A 19,747-nucleotide genomic window follows, 5' to 3' on the forward strand; every position below is an offset into this window, starting at 1 on the left:
TGGCGTCTATAAATAGTTTACCCATAAAATCCGGGGGTGGGGGGAGAGAAAAAAAGCTATCATTGGGAATTTCCAGCCAATCTTCACTCGTAATCATGCTGTGGTTACTTGGGCAAATCTGCAAGACAGTTGACTTCTGACAGACTGGGGGATTTTTGCACAAGTGAGCCAGCACATCACCGAAGTCAATACAGTTGTAACTATTCTTTAAATCACACGGGTTTATGAAGAACTGAGTATTTTACTGTTAATCTAAACGATCACACGGAAACCTATAGCTTAATAACAATAGAAGGCATGGGAATGAATGTTGCGAAATTCAGGAGGGGGGGGGGGATAACTTCTTTAATAACTTCAGCATGAATGGATGTATCATTTCGTTTCCCCGGCGCTGCCCCACTACTTCCCCACGCTACACGTGAACTGCCAGTTGTGCATCCACATGCAGCGACGGGTGGAAGATGCGGCAATAGCAGCAGCTTTTGTGTGAGAGAAGGCCGGATCAGATTGCTGGCCGGCAATCAGGCATCCTTAATTTCCGAAGAGACGCCTCGGCTTTCTTTGCCAGTGGACGGGGACACTGTTGCAAGCCGAACACGTGGAGCCCTGTCAGCTTCGGCTCGCCGTGTGCGTGGAAGGGGGGGGGGGGGCGGCGGGGAGGGAGGGAGGGAAGGGGGGGGGCGGCGGGGAGGGAGGGAGGAAACGGGGGGGGGGGGGGGTGCGCGCAGGTGTGCGCACTGCCCGCAGCAGCAGCCGTCCCAACCTCACCACGGTCCCGGCAACGCTGTCCCTGGAGAACATCAGCTGACAGGCGACGCCAATGGAGGCTTCTCCTTGGGGTGGGGGGGGGGGGGGGGGCTGCACTCGAGTAGTTTAAACCCAAACTCATCTCACCCCTTGGATCTCGCACTGGAGAGATGCCGATTGCTTGAAGCAATCCCTCCCTGGGAAAGCAAAGGAACTGCGCAGCATGGTGTAGCCGCTCGCTGGAGGCAAGGGGAAAGCGAAAGCCCGCTTCCACGGTACCAGCGAGCAGGACCAAGCGCGCTGTGTGTGTGTCGTGTCTGCCTCTCATCAGGAAGCCACCAGCGTCACTACTTGCGTCAGTCTGGAAGAGAAAGGGGGGGGAATAAACAGGTCCGTTCGGACCCCGGGTTGGAGGGGGGGGGGGGGGTCACCATCAAGTCCTTGTCAAAACCCGATCGGGTCCGGCGGGGAAGGGAGGGAGAGGTGGTCGTGGTGGGGCCGCCGGGGCAGCCGCGTCTCGGGTCCTGCCGCTCTCCCCTCCCCTCTCTGGATATAAATAAAAAGGCGCTCGAAGTTTCCAACAGTTTTTGGTGGCGCATTATTTATTTCCCCGAGCTGCCCCGGGCACCTCAACTTCCGAAAGGCGAGCTGCACTCGGGGCAAGGTCGCGCTCGGCGAGCCTGCCTTGGCAACTTGATCCGGACACAGGATCGCACCCGGCACAAACTTTACGGTGCTGGAGAGGAAGAGAACGCCGCATCTAACACTCCATCCCAATCCGGGGGGGGGGGGGGGGGCGGTGGGGGACCCTCCTGAGTTATGAACTGGTTCTTCTTTTGACGAATGCGTTCCTTACCTTATCTTTTTTCCTCCCCCTCTCAAGAGGCCCTAGTGATTGGAAGAGTTTTGTGGTGGTGGTGGTGGAGTGAAGCCCGGTCGGATGATGGCTCATCCACAAAAATAAATAAGCGGGAGGAGGCAGAGAGGCAGAAGGGGCCAAGTTTGGTGAATGATACACTGGAATGAGCAGTAGTGGGAACACGGAAATACTCCGAGGGCGGAGGAGTTAGTTCTGCGCTTGTTTACGCATCGCCCGGGCACTCCACACCACACCGCGCTGATTGGACCCGGACCAGGGCGCCCGCTTTGAATCCGCTCGCTCTCCCCTCCCCCCGCCTGCTTGCCTCTCCCTGCCGCGGCGGCCCCCGTGCTCGGCCGTCTCTGCTGCCGCTGACCTCTCCGCCCCGCCGCCATAAGCCGGTCCCGCCACGTCCTGTGGCAAAGTTGGAGGTGGGGGGGGAAGGTCCTGAGTGAGTGAGACGCCTCGGTCTCCCAGCTCAGCGTGGATTATAGAAGGGGCGGAGAAGGGCGCGGGTGGGTGTCTCTGCGCCAAGGCCCCTGGTGGCGGTGCTGCCGGTAACCATACTATACCTGCGGGCCCGGCTCTAATTTATGGGGGGGGGGTGTAGCTTCGGAATTGGGCTGTCAATCTTGTGACACCGCCACCATGGCAACGGCAAGGTCCAGCGTGACATCATCACCTTAGCAACCCGTAACGCACATGACAAGTGTTTTAGTAACCTGAAAAAAATACGTGATGTCACAATCTCAAACGTCGCCGGTGACATCATCGTCGAGCTGAACTCGATTATTGCATCATCAATAGAGTCATGACATCATCGCCTCGCCACATGGGATCCATACAGTTGCATGGACACCAGCGTTTTCCATCTGATAATGAAGGGTCAGTGACCTGTTTAGTTAACTCATACTTCTCTCACCACAGAAGCCACCTGAAGCCCTCACGATTTCGAGCACTTCCTGTTTTTAATATTTCATTTAGCCTCATCATGTTCGTTGTAGTATGATTTTGCTTTTTGTGACTATGGTAACCTGGATTTCATATAATTACTTCACCATCCACTACTTTATGATGCAGGCGGGATTAAAATACCAGATTTTCACTGAATTGATCTGTAGGAATGTTATGAAAGTATGATGGCTTTAAGAATGTGGCTACAAAACCTAAGGCACCAGCATTTGCAGCTATCCTGAGCCAGAAACACCAAGTGAATGATCTTTTTTTTAGTCCTGCTGAGGACCACGATCAGGGTTCAGCTAATTAGATTCACTTCACATGAGATCAAGACCTGGCTGAATGCACAGGACAAAACAAAGTCCATGGGCCCATGCAAAATTACAGGTGTGCTACTGCAGTCCTGTAACTGCAAAGCTAGCTGCATCGCTGGCTAACCTGCCACAGTGGAGCTGCCGCTGGCATCTTATTGGAAAATGGGGAAATATCCAAAAATAAAAGGAAACAGGTCAAGTTTGTCCATTAGAATCTATTTGGGTACTCTGAAAAGGATGAAAGAAGTTGAACGCAATACTATCAAACCTTGACCAAAAAGAAAAAATTGCGCACCATTGGTTAGTTAGATTCACTAAAGTCACTCATTCCATTACAACCTTTCAGTAAATTTTAAAGTTGAAGTGAGCAAATGGAAAATTCTTCTTGTTCATTCTTGGGACAAAAGAAAATGATTGTGCCAGTTGGAACCAAGGGTCTTCTTTCTTTGGCTTGGCTTCGCGGACGAAGATTTATGGAGGGGGTAAAAAGTCCACGTCAGCTGCAGGCTCGTTTGTGGCTGACAAGTCCAATGCGGGACAGGCAGACACGATTGCAGCGGTTGCAGGGGAAAATTGGTTGGTTGGGGTTGGGTGTTGGGTTTTTCCTCCTTTGCCTTTTGTCAGTGAGGTGGGCTCTGCGGTCTTCTTCAAAGGAGGTTGCTGCCCGCCAAACTGTGAGGCGCCAAGATGCACGGTTTGAGGCGTTATCAGCCCACTGGCGGTGGTCAATGTGGCAGGCACCAAGAGATTTCTTTAGGCAGTCCTTGTACCTTTTCTTTGGTGCACCTCTGTCACGGTGGCCAGTGGAGAGCTCGCCATATAACACGATCTTGGGAAGGCGATGGTCCTCCATTCTGGAGACGTGACCCATCCAGCGCAGCTGGATCTTCAGCAGCGTGGACTCGATGCTGTCGACCTCTGCCATCTCGAGTACTTCGACGTTAGGGATGTAAGCGCTCCAATGGATGTTGAGGATGGAGCGGAGACAACGCTGGTGGAAGCGTTCTAGGAGCCGTAGGTGGTAAATTTTAAATTCAGTAAATTTTAAAGTTGAAGTGAGCAAATGGAAAATTCTTCTTGTTCATTCTTGGGACAAAAGAAAATGATTGTGCCAGTTGGAACCAAGGGTACTACATTACTAATTCCCCAGGACAGTGTCGAGGCCAAAGCATCTTTAACTATTCTATCAATAAGATAAGAAGTGCGATTGTTTCGCAGAATGTTCAGTTTCACATGCAACCCCTCAGATAATAAAACACTGTGATCACAAGTGGAAATTCCTGCATAATATGCTGGCTTAGACTAGAAAGTAACATCTGTTCTACAAAATATATCAGGCGATGATCATCTCCAAAAAGAGAAGGCCTAAAGTTCTTCTTTTGGTATTTGATGATTTTACTATTGTGTTCTCCATTGCAAAGTTAGGCAATCCCAAGTTAAAATAATTTTGAATGGGGCAAATGGCTGCAGGGTTCCTGCTGGGTAGGTCCAGAAGGCAGGGATGCCCACTGTCCTCAGCGTCATTTACACTAGTTATTGAACCAGTGGCAAAAGCCATTCAATGGATCCAAATATAAAGGTTTCAAAGTGGGCCATGAGGAGCATAAAATCAATTTATTCACTGACTTCCCTGAGGAGGGGGGGGAGGGGGGAGTTGTTGGCCAGTCTAAGATATATTTGGATGAGTGAAACTATGCCCTTGGCAAAGGGGGATTACAGACAATAACAACTTAAGAGGGCATTAAATATTTGGGGATAAAAGTGGATAAGGAGTTACAGAATTTATATAAATTTGATTATCTCCATTTGGTCCAGAAGACTGAGAACCTTGATAGATGGAGGGCCCTGCCCATAACTTTGGTGGGCAGGGTTAATTGTATTAAAATGAAAGCGATGCCAAGACTACAATATCTATTTCAGTCTTTGCCCATTCCATTGTCCAAGGACTTCTTTAAGGTGCTCAACAGATGTGTCAGAAAGTTCCTGTGTAACAGTAAGATGGCTAGAACCTCCATGGAAAAGTTGACTTTGAATTATAAATTGGGAGGTCTGAAGTTGCCAGATTTAAAATAAATACTAATGGGCAGCCCAGTCAAGGTTTTATTGCTTCACTCTTTGAGGGAGGTGGTAACCCCTCCTGGACACAAATTAGACTAAACATGGTAGGAGAAAAGATAGCAGGAGAGTTTATATATAAATGGGATATCAAATTGTTATCAGGGAAAGCGGATAACACCATATTAAAATATGTACCAACAATTCAGACAAGGCAAAGAAAAATAAATGTGTTGGATTAAAGGTGAGGGTATCTCCTAAAAAGTCCATTGACCCAGAACAAATTAATACCCATGACTCTGGATAATAAGATCCTGAACACCTGGTGCTGGAAGGGGAATCAGGTATATTGAGGATTGCTATGATCAAGGGCAGCTCATGTCATTCAAACAGCTGGGGAATAAATATGCTTTGCCTAATAAAACTTTCTTCTACTATCTTCAGCTGAGATCTTTCTTAAGGGATAATTTGGAGCCATCTATGGCCCTACTCATGTGTAGTGACTTGGAGATTCTAATTCAAAAGGGGAATACACACAAGTTTATCTCTACGATGCATCTCCCATTCCAAACTGAGGTCCCGAAGCCGGGCTTACATAGGTTGAGGGAAAGGTGGGAGTCAGACTTGGGCACAACAATCCACAAGTGGTGCTGGTCAGACCTGCATTTGGACAACATGACAGCAGTTATTAATGGTGCAATACAATTTCCTGCATCAACTGTACCTCGCACCTTATTTGGGTTCTTCTTAAGTTCCCTTAAAGGTCTTTGACTTTAACGATATTTTGTTCTTTGTATTTGTTTAATTTAAATGATCTTTTCTTTTTTGTATTAGGACATGGGAGGGAGGGGAAAGTGGTATGGGATAAAATAGACCGTATGATATACACTGTTGGGAAAAAAAAGTATTCTTTATTTGGATTTATATGAGTCTTTGAAAATCAAAAATAAAATATTCAAAAAAAAAGAATCAAGTTAGGCAACCATTGACAATGACTACCAAAGCAGGCCAAGACTGTGTGTATGAAGGAAAGCAGCTAATTTTCTGACAAAACATATTTACCATCTCTAGACATGTCAGAAATATTATCTACCTACCTGGATGGATCCAGATCCACAACTTTTGATACGTAGCAGAACAAAATCAAGATCTATGGCATTTCATCATGAGCCCAAATATGTACTCCCTCCATACCAGTCATTTGCCTTTTGTCTTCAGCAGCAATTTGCCCAGGCTTCCTGAACAATGTCTCGAAAATCTATCATTCGTAAACTATAAGGGCAGTAGCTGATTGGGAACCCTAGAAGCTTAAACACATATGTGGTCACCAGGACAAAATCTGTAGCCCATTACCCAACAGTTTTGCAGGAGAAACTTCATCACATGCAACAATAAAACAGTCAATCCCTGTCATCTCAGGGTCATAAATGCTGTTCTTGCTAGTGACACCTGAAACATGGGAATGATATCAAAATGTAATCATTCAATCATATTTAAATCATATAATTAAGTTATCCTGTTAGCAATTTTCCAATTGTTTATTTACATCATTATTACTAAAATTGAAAATGGAAATCAATTATAGTGTTACAAAAATGACCTATGAATACATATCACACTGTTCATTTTAATAACATCATAAACCCACTTTTGTAAATAAGTAGCCAAAATCAGAGTGTAACTGTATGGTTTTACAACAAGACTCACTGTGGCTATTAGTATTCCAAGGCAATTAAACAATTAAAAACATTTAATGAAAGTGCCATTGCAATTCGTGAAATAACACAGTTAGGAGGACAGACTGGATAAACTGGTATTATTTTCCATAGTTCAGGAGAAGCTGAAGAGGATAATAAAGGTCTACAAAATTATGAGGGGAATAGATAGGTTTCAGTGGTTCTCAATCTTTTTCTTTCCACTCACATACCACTTTAAGTATTCCCTATGCCATAGGTGCTCTGTGATTAGTAAGGGATTGCTTAAGGTGGTATGTGGGTGGAAACAAAAAGTTTGAAAACCATTGTTTTTGTCGTACTTAATTGACTCGTTATGTGCACGGTTTCATAACTCCAAAGGAAATGGGCCAATGCCAATTTTTCTCAAGCAAAATATTTCAGTGACAATTGGGTCTAGAGCAGTGGTTCTCAGCCTTCCCTTCCCAATCACATACCACCTTAAGCAATCCCTTACTATAATCACAGAGCACCAATGGCAGAGTGATTACTTAAAGTGATATGTGAGTGGAAAGAAAAAGGTTGAGAACCACTGGGTTAGACAGTAAGAAACTTTAGAAGAGGAGTCTGCATCTAGAAGGCAGAGGTTTAAGATAAAGAGTTTAGAAAGGAAATGAGGAAGACTTTTTCTCACTCAGAAATCTTGGCCAGGTCAATAGTAGAAGCATTCAATAAGTATGTAGTTCAACATTTGAATCACAAAGGCACAAAAGACTAGCTGCTGGTAAATGTAATTAATATGGATGAATTCTTGATGGTCTCTTGGATATTGTGGAATGAAGCATCTTATCTGTGCTGAATGGCTCCATGACTTTGTCACTAAATTCTGGAAACAAATGAGTTGTTATTATTGCACTTTTGATTGGACATCGATTTTAGAAGCATTCACAGTGTCCAAAATAAAGATGATATTATGTTTCTCAGTGAATCTACCATTAGAAAAACTCTTTTAAGATATATGAAAACAATAATTTACAATTCTTGTGTATAAGTGATATGAAAAATATCATGAGCACTTTTTAGCAGCATTGTCGAGTTAGTCACATCTTTGTCGATGTTTTAAAATAATTATTGGAAGTGGGAATAATGTCAGATGATTCGAAATAGCACAATGCTGGAAACTACAGGTCAGTGAGTTAAGAAATCATTAGACATGGAAAAAATGTCAGACAAATGGAAGTAGCACTGCACTGGAAACTTCAGCTCAGTGAAAGACTTCTATTGTAAGTGGTGATTTATGAGGAAAATCGAAGATGTTGCAGATGTTGGAAATTTGAAACAGAAACTAGATCAATGTTAGGTAACCTTACAGGTCAAAAGCTGTTCATTGGAATTGGGAAATAGAGAAAAGAAGTTTGTTTATTTTTGTTAGTTAGTTACTTCCAAAGGTGGGGAAGAGAGGGAAGGCAATGGAAATATCTGATTGAGAGAGATGGTCGAGTTGTCATGGGAATTAAATGTAGACACTACCTGGCCAAATAATTAATTGGGGAAGTGAGCAAGAGCAGATTAGGACAGTTTGTGAGAATACAAATTAAGGATTATATAAAAAGTTCCAAAATGACATTTTCTGTAGGACATGCCCGGTAGGACAGGTTGTGATCAGAGAGAGAAAACTGGTCCAATATCACAAATGGGCGTTTTACAGTAGAAATGACCAGTTCCAATACAGACAAAGAAAAACTAGTTATTAAATGCTACGTAGTTTGATATTAAGTCCTGAAATCTGCCACATGGTCTGATGAAAGATGATGGGTTACTGTTCCTCAAGGTAATAACAATATAGAGCTGAATTAACAGTTTAGGTATTGTTGATAGATTACTGCAGGAATTTGTGCAAGATTATTGCTGTTTAGTGTCTGTATAAATAACTTGAAGTTGGGGACAGATATTAAGCTAATTGGGTGAACAATGAAAAGATGGAAGGACACAATGGCTGAGGCAGCGACCATAGGGAGAATGGTCAGTCAAACCATGGTAACAATGAATTAGGTCAATAATAATAGGTCAGGTAGGGAGTGGAATTGAGAATTAAAGTGGCAGACAACAGAACTCTGAGTCACCCCTGTGGACTGCGCATATCTGTTCTGCAAAGCAAAAATCTAACCTGTATTTGGTTTTCCATCTGTAGAGGGGACCACATTGTGGACTCTGATGGGAAGAAGAGCAAGTAAATCACTGTATCACTTAGGAATACTGAGAGACTGGATGATGGGAAGTTAAATACAACTGTAAGAAGGGGAAGAGAGAACCAGAGAATATTCCCTTCAAAGTGCTGAATGGAGAGTGGAGAGAAATATATGTGCTAGAACGTTGATGAAGCGAGCAGAAAATGCAAAGGATGTCTATTGAATGTGGAGACTAGTGGGGTGGAAATTATTTGGAATATACACTGAACGATGTTTCAATAAGAGAGAATTCAACATGTGCAGATGTCATTGACGTCAAACTTCCAGGGGGTTTTTCCAAGAAAATGACAGACAATTTTGGCGTGGCAAATTTTGTGAATTAAAAGATTAAGTTTCCATCAAGTTTCAGATATTTGTAAAATGTAACTAATCCACAAGGTAGGTGACATGGAAACAAAGGCTGAATACAAAATCTGGCTCAACTGTAGAAAACAAAGAATGGTTCAATATAGAGCTGAATTAACAGTTTAGATATTGTTGATGGATTACTGCAGGAATTTGTGCAAGATTATTGCTGTTTAGTGTCTGTATAAATAACTTGAAGTTGGGAACAGATATTAAGCTAATTGGGTGAACGATGAAAAGATGGAGGGACACAATGGCTCAGGCAGCGACCATAGGGAGAAATGGTCAGTCAAACCATGGTAAAGGATCTCAACCCGAAACACTCTCTGACCCACTGAGTCCCTCCAATTTCTCATTGTTTGCTTCAAGATTTCAGCTTCTACATTTTTTGTGATTCTTTATTAAGATGAGAGTTTACTGTTTCTTTTTAAAATATTTTTATTGATTGTCTACCTATTAGTTACATAACTCTTATATAATGCAATACAGAATGTGAATCATAAGTGATTGTCTTGTGCACAGTGCTCGAGTAAAATGGAAATTCCCTTAGGAAAACTACCTTATATTCTAATATTATGACATATTCATTGGACTAATCTCTCCTACTTATAATGGAAAATTTAAAAAAAGAAATGCAAGAACACCCCCCCCCCCCCAACCCCACATTCTAGTCCTCCACCTCCCATTAAACATAGTCACCAGCAAATAATATGTAAAGAATAGAGTCTTGGCTCCCGGATATCAGACAGGAAACCCCCAGAGCATCCCCACCTACAAATTCAGATAGTAGTCCATAAATGGGCCCCATATCTTGTTAAGTTCAATCATGATCTCTTTAATGTTATATCTAATTTCCTCCAAACTCAAGCAAGATATAATATCCTGTACCCATTGCATATGAGTTGGTGGTAAACTCTTTTTTCATTTCATCAAAATGACTCACCTGGCTATCAGGGAAGTAAAAGCTACTATTCTTTTTTGATTTAAATTCAAGGAAATATTTCCCTTTTTTGTGGTTGAAAGGTGAAAATTTAATAATGTCAACAACACAAAGGAAGAAATTATCATCATTGCACAGGTGTACTTTGCAAGGTTGCATTGTAATTTGAATGCAAATTTAGTTATGATTTGCACTGCCAAGGTGGTAATGGAGGTGTGTTCAATGCAGTATTCTAAAGAGAGCTGGATAAGAAGCTGAAAGGATAGAATTTTCAGGGCTGTGGTAGAGGACATGGTGGTGGTAGGGCACTAATCGGATTGCATTTGTGTAGAATCAGACAGATCAGATGGCTCTCTTCAGTGTTGTAATCTATGAATAGTTCTCACCTCATGCAAAAGGTAAGATTGAAACGTGCCATGTCTGTATCAGGCCAAAAAAAAGATGCGACAGGAGCAGCGACAAAGGACCTGAACACAGCGAGGCCCTACATGAGCAGCAGCATGGGGTCCAGACATGGGAAGGTCCGGCAGGGTCAGCAGCGAAGAGAAGTTTAATTTTGGTCTTGTGTCCGAAAATTGATGTGAGTTATTAGAATATGTCATGCTGGTAACGTATCCCAAATTTCAGTGATCTGTTGGAGCTCTGCTTGATTGCCGTTAGGGAGTTGGGGAGGAATTTCCCAAAGTTTTTCCTGAAATTGGCCACAGGTTTTTTCTTTGGTTTTTCACCTTCCCCAGGAGCTACATTTCCAGCATATTAGGGCAGAGAGTGGCAGTAAATCTAAAAGGAGCAGTGGCAAGAGCTAGAGAGAAATAGAGATAGAGATGGAGGGAGAGATAGACAGAGATAAGATAGAGGTAAGATCTTTGAATTTAAATTGGGAGCACTTAATAGAGTCGGCAGTTAGGGCAGTCGAGTGCTCTGCTTGCGGGATGTGGAAAACCTAGGACAACAAAATTGTCCCTGATGACAACACCTGCATGAGGTGCATCGAGCTGCAGCTCCTGGGAGACCATGTTAGGAAGCTGGAGCTGGAGCGGATGAACTCAGGATCATTCAGGAGGCCAAGGCAGTGATAGAGAGGAGCTTCAGGGAAACAGTCATCTCTAAAAGTCAGGAGATAGGTAACTGAGTGATTGTTAGGAGAGGGAAGGGAAATAGGCAGATAGTGCAGAGCACCCCTGTGGCTGTTACCTATAATAATAAGTATGCTGTTGTGAGGGACAATCTACCGGGGACCAGTCATGGTGGTCATGTCACTGGCACAGGGAATGGCTCCTTGTCTCAGGAGGGATGGGGATGAAGAGGAAGGTTATGGTGAATGGGGACTCATTAGTTAGGAGAGCAGATAGGAGATTTCTGGATGATATGTTGCCTCCCAGGTGCCAGGGACAGGGATATCTCTGATTGAGTTCATAGCATTCTGGAGGGGGAGGGGGAGCAAGCAGATGTTGTGGTCCACATGGGGACCAATGACATAGATAGGAGTAGGGATAAGGTCCTGAAGAGGGAATATAGGAAGTTAGGAAAGAGGTTAAAAAACAAGACCTCAAGGGTAGTAATCTCAGGATTGCAGCCTGTGCCACGTGCCAGAGAGGGTAGGAACAGGAAGTTCTGACACATGAATGCATGACTGTAGAGTTGATGGTTCAGATTTCTAGATCATTGGGATCTGTTCTTGGGAAGGTCTGACCAGTACAATAAGGACTGGCTACACCTGAACTGGAGGGGGACCAATATCCTGGCAGGTAGGTTTGCTATAGCTATTGAGAAGGGTTTAAACTAGTTTGGCAGAGGGTGGGAATCAGAATATGAGTGCAGATATTAGAGTAGAATGACAAAAGCAGGGGACCAAACATAAATGTAGCCAGTTAGGGGGTTTGAAATGTGTCTATTTCAATGCTAGGAGTAGTAGGAATAAAGGGAATGAACTTGGAGCATGGATCAGGATGTGCATCTATAATTTTGTGCCTGTTACAGGAACTTGGCTGGAGGATTGGCAGGTTTGGCTGATGCAGGTACCAGGGTTTTGAAAGGAATAGGATGGGAGATAGAAAAAAGGGAGGAATAGCATTACTGGTCAGGATAGCATCACGGCTATAGAAAAGGAGGATGCTGCCTGCACAGGGATTTTCCACTGAGTCACTGTGGGTGGAAATCAGAAATAGGAAGGGAACTATCACTGTGCTGGGAGTAGCCTATAGATCTCCAAAATAGGAGCAGATAAATAGACAGATCTTGGAATGGTGCAGGAAATACAGGGCTGTAATTATGGGTAATTTCAACTTCCACTTCACTGACAAAAGACAAAGGAGGAAAAACCCAACACCCAACCCTAACCAACCAATTTTCCCTTGCAACCGCTGCAACCGTGTCTGCCTGTCCCGCATCGGTCTTGTCAGCCACAAACGAGCCTGCAGCGGACGTGGACATTACCCCTCCATAAATCTTTGTCCGCGAAGCCAAGCCAAAGAAGAAGAAAGAATATTGAGCGACGCCTCCTGACTGCAAAAGGGATAGAATGGGGCTGATATTGTCAGGTTTGTTCAAGAAGGACTCCTGACACAATATGGGGACTGGTGATGAGAGGAGAGGCCACACTAGATCTAGTTCTGGATAATGAATCCGATCCGGTTGGGGAGCATTTTGGTGAGAGTGGCCACAACTCCCCTAACTTCAGCATAGCTATGGAAAGGGATGAAAACAGACAAAATAGGAAAGTGCTTAATTGGGGAAGGGCTAATTATGAAGCGATGAGGCAGGAACTAGCGAGAGTAAATTGGAAACAGATGTTCAAGGATGAAAGCACGGAAGTAGTGTGGAGGAAGTTTAGGGAGCCACCACTTGTGCTTGGTTCAGGATAGGTTTGTCCCACTGGGACAAGGAAAACATGGTAGGAAAAGGGAACCATGGCTGACAAAACAGGTCAGGCAACTAGTCAACAAGAAGAAGGAAGCTTATGTTAGATATACAGAAGGAAGCAGGAAACAGGAAGGGCTCATGAGAAATATTTGGTAGCCAGGAAGGAGCTTAAGAAATGATTTAGGAAAGCTCTAAGGGGGCATGAGAAGGCCTTCACATGTAGAATTAAGAACCCCGAGATGTTCTATGAGTATGTAAAGAATAGGATGAGGAGGATGAGGGTGGGGCTGCTAAAGGATAAAGGAGGTGAAATGTGCCTGGAGGTTGGGGAGGTCCTAAATTAATACTTTGCTTCAGTATTCACAAAAGAAAAGGATCTTGATCAGTGTGAGGTTGGAATAGAGCAGGCCTGTGTGCTGGACAATGTGGAAATTAAGGTAGAGGAAGTGTTTAATTTTCTTAGAAACATCAAGATTTGTAAGTCCCCAGGGCTGGACACAATATACCCCAGGCTACTGGGGCAGTAGTTATGACTTTTGTATCCTCTGTGGACATAGAGGATGTGCCGGAGGATTGGAGAATGGCAAATGTAGTCCCCTTGTTTAAAAAAGATAATAGGGAGAATCCTGGGAATTATAGACTGCTGAGTCTAATCTCTGCAGTGTGCAGACTATTGGAGAGGATTCTTAAGGATAGGATCTATGAGCATTTGGAGAAGTGCAGTCTATTCAAAGAGCTTCCAGAAGTAGTGGCGGCAGGGTCCATTTTGTCAATTAAGGAAAAATTGGATAGGTATATGGATGGGAGAGGAATGGAGGGCTATAGGCAAGGTGCAGGTTGGTGGGACTAGAAGAGAGTACTTGGTTTGGTGCGGACTAGAAGGGTCAAGATGGCCTGTTTCCATGCTGTAATTGTTATATGGTTATATAGTCAGCATAGCTTTGTGAAGGGAAGGTCATGCCTCACAAGCCTAATTGATTTTTTTGAGAAGGTAACGAAAAGTAATTGATCAAGGTCAGGCAATAGATGTGGTCTACAAGGATTTTAGCAAGGGATTTGACAAGGTCCCCCATAAGAGATTCATCTAGAAAGTCATGAGGCATGGGATCAGTAAAATCTTGGTTGTGTGGATAAAAAAATTGGCATGCAGGAAGAAAGCAGAGAGTAGTAGTGGTACGAAAGTATTCTGCCTGGAGGTCAGTGACTAGTGGAGTGCTACTGGGATCTGTTCTGGGACCCCTGCTATTTGTGATTTTTATAAATGACCTGGATGAGGAGGCAGAAGGATGGGTCAGTAAGTTTGCAAATGACACGAGGAGTTGTGGATGGAGATGAAGGTTGCCAAAGGTTACAAGGATATAGACAGGATGCAGAGTTTGGGTAGAAAAGTGGCACATGGAGTTCAATCCAGATAAGTGTGATGTTATGCACTTTGGAAGGACAAACCAGAAGGTTGAGAACAGGGTTAATGGTCAGTTTGAAAACCACTGTTTTAATCATACCTAATTGACTCGTTATGTGCACAGTTTCATAACTCCAATGGAAATGGACCAATGACAATTTTTCTCATGCAAAATATTCAGACACATCCCACCCACATCCCACCTGAAGCAATCCCTTACTAATCACAGAGCACCGATGGCATAGGGATTACTTAAAGTGGTATGTGAGTGGAAAGAAAAAGGTTGAGAATCACTGTTTCACCACATATAGGGTTGGTAGGTGAATTAATGTAATTGGGTAGCACAAGGTTCAAATAATTTTTTTTTAAATTTCTAAGGAGCAATGCTCCCAGGTCCACTGTTGAGGAGCAATCTGTCCTAAGGCCAAGATTTTTCAAGGAATTTGAAACTAAGATCTGTCACAGACTACATTCTTTTCAATTTGAATTGTTTATTGCTTGTGAATCAAGATGTAGTGAAAAGCATTGTTTTACACCAGTTGTTCCCAACCTTTTTATTTCCACTCACATACCACTTTAAGTAATCCCTGTGCGATTAGTGCTCTGTGATTAGTAAGGGATTGCTTAAGGTGGGGTGTGAGTGGAGAGGGAAGGATGAGAATTGTTAATGCTCAATTGTTTCTGAAATATTTTGCTTCAGGAAAATTGTTATTGGACCAATTCCTTTGGAGTTATGAAACCATGCACATAACGAGCCAATTAGGTATGATTAAAACGGTGGTTTTTAAACTTTTTCTTTCCACCCTCATATCACCTTAAGCAATCCCTTACTAATCACAGAGCACTTACGGGATAGGGAATACTTAAAGTGGCACATGAGTGGAAAGAAAAAGGTTGAGAACCACTGTTTTACATTTTAACCAGGAAAGTCAACCCAAACTCCAGCAGGTAGTTCAATAATAAAACAGAATTGCAGGGTATAGTGTTGCAATAACTGAAGGATGCAGGGTATAGTGTTACAAAGACCAAGTGCAGTGTATAAATAAAAGTACAGTTAAAACTGTATAGCAGCAGCATCTTTTATAATAGTAGTTCCATTTAAAAGTCTGATAACAAAAGAAACTGTCCTTGAATCTGGAGATTCATATTTTCATTTTCATGTAATTTCTGCCCAAAGAAAAGGAGGAGAAAAGAGTGTGATCTGGGTGGGATGGGTCTTCTAATATGTTGGCCACTTTCCCAAGACCGTGGGAGGTATGGACAGAGATGATGAAGGAATGGCTTGAGCTGTATTTACAACATTATTGAGGCTTGCAAATGGATCAAAATGCCTTTGGGGGAGAAGTTCACAATAGCCATAGACTGCTTAGCCTCCAGAGTATTCCATGCCAGCCACCCCTGATAATGTGCCATATGCAGGCTACCCTGCATTGTGATTGTTTGCATATCAGAAATTCCCTTCACAGTATTCCCAAATCATCAGTCAAAAATGTGAAACAGAGAATAAAATTACTTTGCAAATGAAGCAAATAAATGAATATAAAAATGACCTTTTTTTTCCAATTCCTGTTTCTCAAGGTTCAAGGTTCCTTTATTGACATGTCCACAGAATAAACAAAATGTGTTTTCCTTTGCTTGCTCTGCAAAGGACACAAACAGGCACCCATAGTCCAGCATTACTATCAATTCAAGCAAGAGAAGCAAAAGAGAGCCACTTCATAGACAGTGAACGGAGGTCCTGCCACCTCCTTCTGCACTCCTGTAACCTCTGGTCTCACGACTGCTCCAGCAATGAACACAAGGTCAAAGCGAGGTCCAAGTCCCCTTCCTTGGCCCCTGGTTTTGAACCCTCGATGCAATTATGAAGCTGGCAGCACCTGAGACATGCTCAATGAATGTGCAGATGATGCGGATTCATGTTACAGAATATCACAATGTGGACCATTTTGTAGGAAAGCACCCACTCCCCCAATAATATAAGGGTCACCTGCATCACAATTACACTTAGATTCATAAAGGCACTCATCTCAAGGAGAAGGGGAACTTAACTTCCTTATGGGTAACAACGTGGTTTATCTGGATATGCAACATATGGAAGTCTAATGACTTATCCTTTGCAATGAACTGCATAACCAAATCACCATAAATCAGAAAAAAAGACAAGAGGAATTGTTAAAGAGGCTGGAAATATTAAATTTGCAGAACTCAAGATACCATCCAAGTATGCATGGTCTTGAATAGAAATGAATTCAACAATATATTCAATATTGTCACAAACTGCAATCAGACAATGCAGATTCAACCCAACAATGCAGAATGTACTATTTTCCATAAAGACAGGCAAATTGATCAGAGAATTCCCAGGGAGAAAGTGAAGGCAGATGATATTGAAAAAGTTGAAAGAATTGTTAGGATACTTGAGCAATTAAAGATAATCACTTTTTGGATTGGTCAGGTATATGGCATAATTTTTGCTGTTTCAATATTTTGCTATGAAAATTTGATTTAAAAATGTTTTTTCATTGGAAAAAATGCAAGTCTAATAAAATGATTTTTGTTGGCAGAAATGTGACATAGATATTTCCAATTGTGAATTGACATTGATCATCAATCACAAGTTATTTGGTTTGCCTTACTCTCTGGAAATATTTATCATATTAAATTACTGACCATTATGTGCTTCCATTGTGCATAAAAAATGAAAAAGCTTAGTAAAGATTTCAGCTGAAAAATGAGTAATTCTGATGAGTACTTAAAGCAGATAATTCCAGGAATTGACTTTTTCTCTAAACTTACTAATTTAACAATAGTAATCATTAGGTAAAACATGCTGAGTAATTTGTATATTAGAATGAATCACAGCACAGAACATGTGGATTCAATAATGGAGGTGACCATAGTTAAAGTTTAGAATGATTAACTTATTGGTTATTCACTGGAAGTTTTCAATCACTCTTTCAAATGTGAAATATATCTCAAGGGATCTAATAGCAAACTAACTTATCCCAAACGTCAGTGGTCAATTTAAATCAGGTAATGATTCAGTATTTCCAAGCTTGGGTTTTAAAAACTTTCTGGGAACACATCTTTCCTACATGATAACATTGGGTGTGACAGGATTTTTTTGAGAAGATGCAACACCTTTTTACTTTTTCACTTTCACTATCCAGGAACCTAAGCATTCTCTTCAGGGAAAGCAGTGATTCATTTGTATATCACCCATTCAGTGAGAGCCAATTTAAATTCCTGGGAGTTGCTATTATGGAGAACCTCATTGCGAAGAAAGCACATTAGCGCCTTTACTTTTTCAAGAATTCATAGAGGTTTGGTATGAAATCAGAAAGCTTGGCCCACTTCCACAGATGGTATGGGGGCACTAATATGCCCTGCAAAAAGTAATGGATGCAGCCCAGGGCATCACAGGTAAAACCCTCCCCACCTTTGAGAACACTACTGTCAGAGAGCAGCAGCAATCATCCTGGACATGCTATGTTCTCACTGCTGTCATCGGGAAAGAGATATAGGTGCCACAAAACTCATACCACCAAGTTCAGGAACAATTGCCTCCACCATTAGACTCCTAAACAAAAAAAAACTAAATCAGAGACTCACTTAAGGCCTTTTATTTTGCGTGGTTTTTTTAATATTGCACAGTCAATTTACATTTCTTTCTTTGTTTACATTTCTCTCTTTTGTGTACATATCTTTTCTTGAATACAGTTCTTTGTTCAAAAGATAAGTAAAAATACTACCTGGCCCACAGGAAAAAAATAATCTCTGGATAGTAAGTGATGTCATGTATGTACACTGACAATAAATCTGAACTTTGAACTTTGAAATTATGCCAAAGGAAACCCTAAGCTTCCAGTCTGTTATTTTAATTCTATTGCACTGTCACATTTACTTCTCTAGTTCTTCCTTAATATTAGCTCAATGAACATCTCTCCATCCTTAACCTTTTCTGGAATTTAAATCACATGTTTTCTCAGATTTCTAGTTTTGATGAAGGGCCCTCAATCTGAAATGTCAACTTACTTTTTTCCAAAGATGCCACCAAATCTCTTGAGTGTTTCTAGCATTTTCTGTTTTTGTTCTGGATTCCAGCATTTGTAGTTTTTTTTTCTCACTCCCATTAATGACAAAATTCCCTAGTGGTACTCACTGAAAGAGACTGTATGACATTTTGGTGAATAATACTTCACTTAACAATATTTTTTTACCAACAACCAGTTGAAGTGGAATGAGTCATTTTTGAGAATTTGAGAGCAATGTAAATATTTTTCTCTATCATTCCTGTAAGTTTGAAGAATACATTTGGAACAGATTTTCAGATTTTCTCTTTGTCAAGTCTACAATTACACCTTGTTTATCTTTTTATGGACATTTGCCTTGCCCCAAAATGTGTTGCGCTATTTTACCTTACTGGTCCTTTTTATAGAAGTCACCAGGAGAAGAAAAAGTTGGTGATTGGCATGGACGAACACAGGAAGGAGGTGAGGTTAAGCAAATCAGTACCAGTAGCTGTAGAAGAGAGGGTCAGGGTGGCATATTGAATGCTTCCTGTGCATTCCCCCTTCTACATCTGTCCTGTCCTTTCTAACCTTGTACCAACTGATTTTCTTTTTTTTGCTTTGCTTCATTGCAAATAGATATTTGGACAACTACTTACAGCTTCACAAAAATAGTGAATATTTGATTAAATTTAATTCTTTTTAAATTTAAATTTAAATTTAGACATATAGCACAGTAACAGGCCATTACTGGCCCACGAGCCCAAGCCACCCAATTACACCAACTAACCTACAACCCCTGGTATGTTTTGAAAGGTGGAAGGAAACCAGAGCCCCCAAGGAAAGCCCATACAGACACAGGGAGAATATACCAATGCCTCACAGACAACACAGGGTTTGAACACCATCCTGATCGCTGGCAGTGTAACAGCAACTTTGTTTACACTAAATGCAACACTAACTGTGCTGGCCATAGAATTTGGATAATTGTGGATCATTCACTATTTGTGGATGAGTGAATTAACTATTCCCGGAAAGTTAAAGTAATGTTAATCAACAATTCTCTTTACTGAGGGCTATAAAGGTTAAAACCTTGTATATTTGATTCTTAGTTAATTTTGTGCCTATCTCTTTAAGGAAAAATATTGTTAGTAGTGTTACCATAGTGACTATGACATAATATGTTTTAATATCTGGCGGTCTAGGAGTTTGCATCTCTTTCTTCGACGAACCACGAAGGAGACGTAAGCTTGAGATTATTTTCTTTGAATTCATCTTATTTCATCTTATTTCTCTTTGTACATCTCTTTGAAGTTGAATATCGTTATGTTTTT

General features: G+C 41.9%; 1 protein-coding gene and 1 long non-coding RNA gene across 5 annotated transcripts in view; one reads left to right on the forward strand and one right to left on the reverse strand.

The window, feature by feature from the left end:
* Positions 1-1,908, reverse strand: part of pcgf5b (polycomb group ring finger 5b) — a 145,308-nt gene extending 143,400 nt beyond the window's left edge. The window contains exon 1 of one of the 3 annotated variants that reach the window (XM_069900592.1): positions 1,604-1,903. The gene's annotated coding sequence lies outside the window, so the exon portion shown is untranslated. Of the gene's footprint in view, positions 1-1,603 lie in introns of all 3 variants that reach the window. The other 2 variants (XM_069900590.1, XM_069900591.1) reach the window with 2 other exon arrangements.
* LOC138744434 (uncharacterized) lies at positions 1,896-19,747 on the forward strand. 2 transcript variants are annotated; one of them, XR_011345529.1, is made up of 3 exons: positions 1,896-2,491; positions 18,842-18,896; positions 19,619-19,747. It is a non-coding gene; the product is annotated as an uncharacterized lncRNA (long non-coding RNA). The 2 variants fall into 2 exon arrangements; XR_011345527.1 differs by lacking the exon at positions 19,619-19,747 and adding an exon at positions 19,230-19,606.

The sequence above is a fragment of the Narcine bancroftii genome, chromosome 10, assembly GCF_036971445.1.
Source record: "Narcine bancroftii isolate sNarBan1 chromosome 10, sNarBan1.hap1, whole genome shotgun sequence".
Taxonomy (NCBI): Eukaryota; Metazoa; Chordata; class Chondrichthyes; order Torpediniformes; family Narcinidae; genus Narcine; species Narcine bancroftii.